Raw genomic sequence first — 8,292 nt, forward strand, 5'->3', positions numbered from 1 at the left:
GGGCCAGCTACCTCCTGCTTTCACCTGTCTTGAGTCAATTCAACTACAGCTGTGGGTAACCATCTAACCATGATACCTAAACATGTGGAACGTGTGCTGTAGGGGCCGATATGAAACTCTAAATCCCTATGTTTGGGTGAGCATGGGGTCCTCTTGGTCCCTGCCCCACTTGCAGTCCTGGGGGAAGAGTGGGAGATGCTGATCTTGCTCTCTTGTCCACCAGAGACTAACCAGCTCCCTCTCCAGGCCAAGGCTATGGAGATGACTGCAGGGACTTGGGGAAAGCCAAACTGTCAAAACTGAAGTAGCTTCCATTCCCATCTGGGAGGCCAAGTGTCCTCACAGCTCTGCCTTCTTTGTTCCAGTGGACAACAGTAGAGCCCACAACCCCAGCGGACAGCCCTCCCAGACAAAGCCAGTACCTGAGCCTTACTTGTCTACCTGGGTCTGTCGGCCTGGAGTTGTATGTGTGGCTTGTCAGTATTTATTGCCTCTATTGCCTCTATATGGGCTGTCCTCTGGGACACCTGCCACTGACCTGCCACCTCTGTCACCAGACTTGGTGGCACCATCCCTGCAGGCCCTCCCTAGATCCAGCCAGGACAACTGTGGAAATAAATGCCAAAGTTGGAGCCCTCCCCTGTGCCTCCCTTCCCCTTCCCTCCCTCTTTCCTAGAATGTACAGGAGCCTGACTTTGCTTCTCCTTTTCTACCAGGAAATAAATTCCTAAAAAGGGAAAGAAAAAAAAAAAAGGAAAGAAACTTGCTACCTCACATGGGAATAATGGCAGTTCCAAGTGTTTCTTAAGTATTTATTTATACCAGAGAACTTATAAAAGAATGAATTTAGATCAAACTAAACACATTCATGGATAAACATACTCTTTTTTATTTCTTTTCCCAAATTTTTATTCAAATAAAAGTTAACATAGGGGCAGCTGGGTGGCTCAGTCACTAAGTGTCTGCCCCAGGTCATGATCCCAGGGCCCTAGGATCAAGCACCGCATCTGACTCCCTGAGCTGCAAAGAGCCTGCTTCATTTTTCTTTTTCTTTTTCTTTTTTTTAAATTATTATATCTTTTTTCAGTGTTCCAAAATTCATTCTTTATGCACCACACCCAGTGCTCCATACAGCACATGCCCTCCATAATACCCACCACGAGTCTCACACAACCCCCCCCACTCCCTTCCCCTCCAAAACCCTCAGTTTGTTTCTCAGAGTTCACAGTCTCTCATGGTTTGTGTCTCCCGTCTGATTTCCCCCAGCTCACTTCTCTCCTTCTCCCAACATCCTCCATATTATTCCTTATGCTCCACAAGTAAATGAAACCATGAGATAATTGACTCTCTCTGTTTGACTTATTTCACTCAGCATAATCTCTTCCCAGTACCATCTATGTTGATACAAAAGTTGGGTATTCATCCTTTCTGATGGAGGCATAATACTCCATTATATATATGGGCCATATCTTCTTTATCCATTCGCCCATTGAAGGGCATCTTGGATCTTTCCACAGTTTGGTGACTGTGGGCATTGCTGCTATGAATATTGTGGTACAGATAGCCCTTCTTTTCACTAAATCTATATCTTTGGGGTAAATACCCAGGAGTGCAATGGCAGGGTCATAGGGTAGCTCTATTTTTAATTTCTTAAGGAACCTCTGCACTGTTTTCCAAAGTGGCTGCACCAACTTGCATTCCCACCAATAGTGTAAGAGGGTTTCCCTTTCTCCACATCCTCTCCAACACTTGTTTACTATCTTGTTGATTTTGGTCATTCTAACTGGTGTAAGGTGGTATCTCAATGTGGTTTTGATTTCAATCTCCCTGATGGCTAATGATGATGAACAGTTTTTCATGTGTCTGATAACCATTTGTATATTTTCTTTGGAGAAGTGTCTGTTCATGTCTCCTGCCCATTTTTTGACATGATTATCTCTTTTGTGTGTGTTGAGTTTGAGGTGTTCTTCATAGATCTTGGTTATCATTTCTTTGTCTGTAGTGTCATTTGCGAATATCTTCTCCCATTCCGTGGGTTGCCTCTTTGTTTTGTTGGCTGTTTCCTTTGCCATGCAGAAGCTTTTGAACTTGATGAAGTCCCAAAAGTTTATTTTTGCTTTTGTTTCCTTTGCCTTTGGAGACATAGCTTGAAAAAGTTGCTGTGGCCAATGTTGAAGAGGTTACTGCCTATATTCTCCTCTAAGATTTTTGACAGATTCCTGCCTCACATTGAGGCCTTTTATCCATTTTGAGTTTGTCTTTGTGTATGGTGTAAGAGAATGGTCAAGTTTCATTCTTCTATACATAGCTATCCAATTTTCCCAGCACCATTTATTGAAGAGACTGTTCTTTTTCCACTGGATAATTTTTCCCCCTTTGTCAAAGATTAGTTGACCATAGAGTTAAGGGTCCATATCTGGACTCTCTACTCTGTTTCACTGGTCTATGTGTCTGTTTTTGTGCCAGTACCATGGTGTTTTCGTGATCACAGCTTTGTAGTAAATCTTAAAATGAGGCAACGTGATGCCTCCAGTTTTGTTTTTCTTTTTCAACATTTCCTTAGCAATTCGGGTCTCTTCTGGTTCCATACAAATTTTAGGATTGTTTGTTCCAGCTCTTTGAAAAATGCCTATGGAATTTTAATTGGAATGGCATTGTAAGTATAGATTGCTCTGGGCAGTATAGACATTTTAAAAAATATTTATTTTTCTGATCTGTGAGCATGGAATGCTTTCCCATCTTTTTGTGTCTTCTTCAACTTCTTTCATGAGTGTTCTGTAGCTCCTCAAGTACAAATCTTTTACCTCTTTGTTTAGGTTTATTCTCAGGTATCTTATGGTTCCTGGTGCTATAGTAAATGGAATTGATTCTCTAATTTCCCTTTCTGTATTTTCATTGTTAATGTATAAGAAAGAACTGATTTCTGTACATTGATTTTATATCCTATTACATTACTGAATTGCTGTCTTATTTCTAGTAGTTTGTGTGTGGAGTCTCCCTGTCCCACTCTCCCTCCACTGTTCCCTCCCTCGCTGTCTCTCTTTCTCTGTCAAGTAAATAAATAAATAAATTCTACTTAACATACAGTGTAATATTAGTTTCAAGGTGTAGAATTCAAAGATTCATCAAATACATGAAACACTCATTGATCAGGGCACCTGGATGGCTCGGTTGATTGTGTCCAGCTCAGGTCTGGATCTCAGAGTCCTGATCAAACCCTGTATTGGATTCCACCCTGGGCATGGAGTCTACTTAATAAAACAAAACATACAGTACTCTGTGTTCATCACAAGTGTCCTCCTTGATCCCCATCACTTTTTCTAATATTCCCCTGTCCACCTCTTCTCCAGTAACCTCAGTTTTTTCTCTATAATTAAAAATCTGTTTCTTGGTTTGCCTCCTTTCCCCCCTCTATCTGCATTTGTTTTGTTTCTAAAATTCCATATATTAGTGAAATTATATGGTATTTGTCTTACTCTGACTGACTTATTTCACTTAGCATTATACTATCTAATTCCATCCATTCATGTCATTGCAAAGACAAGATTTCCATTATTTTTATGGCTGAGTAATATTTCACTGTGTACATATAACACAACATCTTTTTTTTTTAATTTTATATTTTTATTTGACAGAGAGAGAGATCACATGTAAGCAGAGAGATAGGCAGAGAGATAGGGGAAGCAGGCTCCCCATTGAGCAGAGAGCCCAATGTGGGGCTTGATTTCAGGACCCTGAGATCACAACATGAGCCAAAGACAGAGATAGGCTTTAACCCACTGAGCCACCCAGGTGCCCCATAACACAACATCTTTATACATTCATAAGTTGGTGAACATTTTGAGCTCTCTCCATAAGTTAGCTATTGTTGATAACATTGCTATAAACATCACGATATATATATCCCTTCAAATCAGTATTTTTGCATCCTTTAGGTAAATACATAGTAGTGCAGTAACAGGATGGTAAGGCAGTCCTTTTTTAACTTTCAGAAGAACCTCCATACTGTTTTCCAGAGTGACTGCACCAGTTTGCATTCCCATCAACAGTGTGACAGAGAGTTCCTCTTTTCTCTGCATCCTCCCCAACATCTGTTGTTTCCTGAGGTATTAATTTTAGCCATTCCTGATGAGTGTGAGGAGATATCTCATTGGAGTTTTGGTTTGTATTTCCCTGATGATGAGTGATGTTGAGCATCTTTTCATGGGTCTGTTAGCCATCAGTAAGTCTCATTTGGAAAAATGTCTATGCATATCTTCTGACCATTTTTTAGTTGGATTTTTTTTTTTGAGTTGAGTTTATCAGTTCTTTATAGATTTTTGGACACTAATTATTTATCAGATGTATCATTTGCCAATATCTCCTCCAATTCTGTAGGTTTCCTTTTAGTTTTTCTGTTTCCTTCACTGTGCAGAATGTGCAGAAGTTGTTTTTTTTTTTTTTTAAGATTTTTATTTATTTATTTGACAGACAGAGATCACAAGTAGGCAGAGAGGCAGGCAGAGAGAGGAGGAAGCAGGCTTCCTGCTGAGCAGAGAGCCCGATGCGGGCCTTGATCCCAGGACCCTGAAATCATGGCCTGAGACGAAGGCAGAGGCTTTAACCCACTGAGCCACCCAGGTGCCCCAGAAGTTTTGTTTTAGTTTGGTTTTGTTTTTTTATTTTTATCTTGATGAAGTCCTAGTAGTTCATATCTACTTTGCTTCACTTGACTTGAGTAAAGGAAGTTGCTGTGGACAATGTCAAAGAGGTTACTGCCTGTGTTCTCCTCTAGGATTTTGATGGTTTCCTGTCACACTTAAGTCATTCTTCCATTTTGAATTTATTTTTGTGCATGGTGTAGGAAAGAGGTCCAGTTTCATTCTCTTACATATTAGTGTCCAGTTTTCTGAACAACATTTGTTGGAGACTGTCTTTTTTTCCACTAGATATTTTTTTCCTGATTCTTTGAAGATAAGTTGACCATATAGTTATGGGATGATTTCTGGGTTTTCTATTCTGATCTTTTGATCTATGCTTCTGTTTTTGTGCTAGTGCCATACTGTTTTGATCACTACAGCTTTGTAATATAGCTTGAAGTCTGGAATTGTGATGTCTCCAGATTTGCTTTTCTTTTTCAGGATTGCATTGGTTATTCAGGATCTGTTGTGGCTCCTTACAAACTTTAGGATTGTGTGTTCTAGATCTATGAAAAATGCTGCTGATATTTTGATAGGGGTTGCATTAATTGTATAGACTGCACTTAGTTATATGGATATTTTAACAATATTTGTTCATCTAATCCATGAACACGTAATTTTTTTTTCCATTTTTTTCTGTCATCTTCAATTTCTTTCACTGCTGTTTTATAGTTTTCAGAGTATAGATCTTTTTCCTCTTTGGTTAAGTTTATTCCTAGATAGCTTATCATTTTTGATGCACTTGTAAATGGGATTGATTCCTTATTATCCCTTTCTGTTGTTTCATTATTGGTGTATAGAAATGTAACAGATCTCTGTACATTGATTTTCTGTCCTATGACTTTACTGAATTTGTGTATAAGTCCTAGCAAATTTTTGGTGGAATCTTTCAGTTTTCTATGTAGAATATCATATCTTCTGCAAATAGTGAAAATTTGACTTCTTTCTTGCTGGATGACTTTTATTACTTTTTGTTGTCTGATTACTGATATTAGGCTTCTAGTACTATGTTAAATAACAGTGGTGAGAGTGGACATCCCTGTCCTATTCCTGACCATAGAGGGAAAATCTCTCAGGTTTTCCACATTGAGGATAGTAACTATTGGTTTTTCATTTGTGGCCTTTTTATGTTGAAGTATGTTCCCTCTGTCCCTACTTTGTTGAAGATTTTTATCATGAATGGATGTGCCCTGTCAAGTGCTATTTCTGTATGTATTGAAAGGATTATATCATTTTTATACTTTCTTTAACTAATGTAGGTATAACACATTGATTGATTTGTGAATATTGAAACACCTTTGCAACCCAGGAATAAATCCCACTTGATCATGGTGGATGGCTCTTTTAATGTATTGTAGGATTCTATTTGCTAGTATTTTATTGAGAATCTTTACATCCAAGTTCATCAGGGATATTGATCTGTAATTCTCTTTGTTAGTGGAGTCTTTGTCTTGTTTTGAAATCAGGGTAATGTTGACCTCATAGAATGAATTTGGAAGTTTTCCTTCCATTGTTGTGTTTAAGTATTAACACTTCTTTAAATGTTTGGTACGATTCCCTTGGGAAACTATCTGGCCCCGGACTTTTGTTTTTGGGAGATTTTTTGATCACTGATTTAATATTTTTGCTGATTGTGAGTCTGTTCAAGTTTTCTATTTCTTCCTGTTTCAGTTTTGGTAGTTTTGTTTGTTTATTTGTTTTGTTTTGTTTTTTAAACATTTTATTTATTTGATAGAGTACAAGCAGCGAGAGCACCAGGCAGAAGGAGAAGCAGGCTCCTGGCTGAGCAGAGAACCTGACATGGGACTTGATTCTAGGCCCCTGGGATTATGACCTGAGCCAAAGGCCGATTCTTAACTGACTGAGCCACACAAGCACCCTCAATTTTGGTAGTTTATATGTTTCCAGGAATTTATCCATTTCTTCCAGATTGTCCAATTTGTTGGCATATAATTTTTCATAATATTCTCTTATAATTATTTGTATTTCTGAGGAGTTGATTGTGATTTCTCCACTCTTTTATGTGATTTTTTTTTTAAATTTACATTCCATCCCTTCTTTTGGTAGGTCTGGCTAGGAGTTTATAAATTTTTTTAATAAAGACTTTATTTATTATTTATTTATTTATTTATTTATTTATTTAAAAGAAGGAGAGTGCAGAGGGAGAGTGAGAGAAAGAAGTAGACTCCCTGCTGAGCAGAGTGTCCCATTTGGGGCTCAATCCCAGAACCCTGAGATCAAGACCTGAAGCTGAAGGCACACACTTAAGCAACTAAACCACCCAGGTGCCCTGGCATTTATCAAATTTATTACTCTTTCTAAAGATCCAGCTCCTGGTTTCATTGATCTGTTCTGTGTTTTGTTTTATTTTTAGTTTCTATTTCATTTATATACTCCTTTATTTATTTATATTGTTTCTAATTTTTATTATTTTCTCTCTTCTGCTAGGTTTAGGTGTTGTTTATTGTTCTTCTAGCTCTTTTAGGTGTAAGGGTAGATTGTTTATTTACGATTTTTCTTGCTTCTTTAAGTAGGCCTGCATTGCAGTATACTTCCCATATGTGATCACTTTTGCTGCCTCCATGTTTTCATTTTCATGTTTTCATGTATTTTTTAACGTCTTCTTCATGTTTTCATTTTCATGTTTTCACATATTTTTTAACGTCTTTGATTTCCTGGTTGACCCATTTGTAATTTAATAGCGTGTTGTTTAATCTGCATGCATTGTGGTCTTTCCAAGTTTTTCCTTGTGGTCGACTTCAAGTTTCATAGTGTTGTGGTCAGAAAATATGCATAGTATATCTCAATCTTTTTGTACTTATTAAGTCCTGATTTGTGACCTAGTATGTCATCTGTTCTGGAGAATGTTTCATATGCACTTGAAAAGAGTGTGAGCTCTCCTGCTTTAGTATGAAATGTTCTGAATATATTAAATCCATCTGATCCAGTTTGTCATTCAAAGCCACTGTTTCCTTGTTGATTTTCTGCTTAGATAATCTGTCCATTGATGTAAGTGTGGTGTTAAAGTGCTCTCCTATTGTTACATCATTATCAATGAGTTCCTTTATGTTATTGATTATTTAATTTTCATGCTTCCATTTTGGGGTGTTAAATGTTTGCAATTGTTAGTTCTTCTTGTTACATAGTCCTCTATATTATTATATGGTGCCCTTCTTCATCTCTTATTACAGTCTTTGACTTAAAATCTAGTTCATCTAACATAAGTATGGCTACTTCAGTGTTCTTTTGACTTCCATTTGCATGATAAATGTCTCTCCATCCCCTCAATTTCAATATGCATGTGTCTTTAGGTCTAAAATGAGTTTCTTGTAGGCAACTTATAGGTGTGTGTGTGTGTCTCTCTCTTTTTTTAATCCATTCTGACAGCCTGGGTCTTTTGATTGAAGCATTTAATGCATTTAATTCAAGGGAATTATTGATAGATATAGATTTAATATCATTTTATTACTTTTTTGTTGTTTCCTGGAGATTTCCTCTGTTCTTTTCTAGTCTTTGTCACTTTGATCTTTCTTTCCCACTCAGTGAGTTTCTTGCAGGTCTGATTTAATGGTCAGGAACTCCGTTAGTTTTTGTTTGTCTGGGAAACTCTTTA

This window comes from Neovison vison, chromosome 11, assembly GCF_020171115.1.
Source record: "Neovison vison isolate M4711 chromosome 11, ASM_NN_V1, whole genome shotgun sequence".
NCBI lineage: Eukaryota > Metazoa > Chordata > Mammalia > Carnivora > Mustelidae > Neogale > Neogale vison.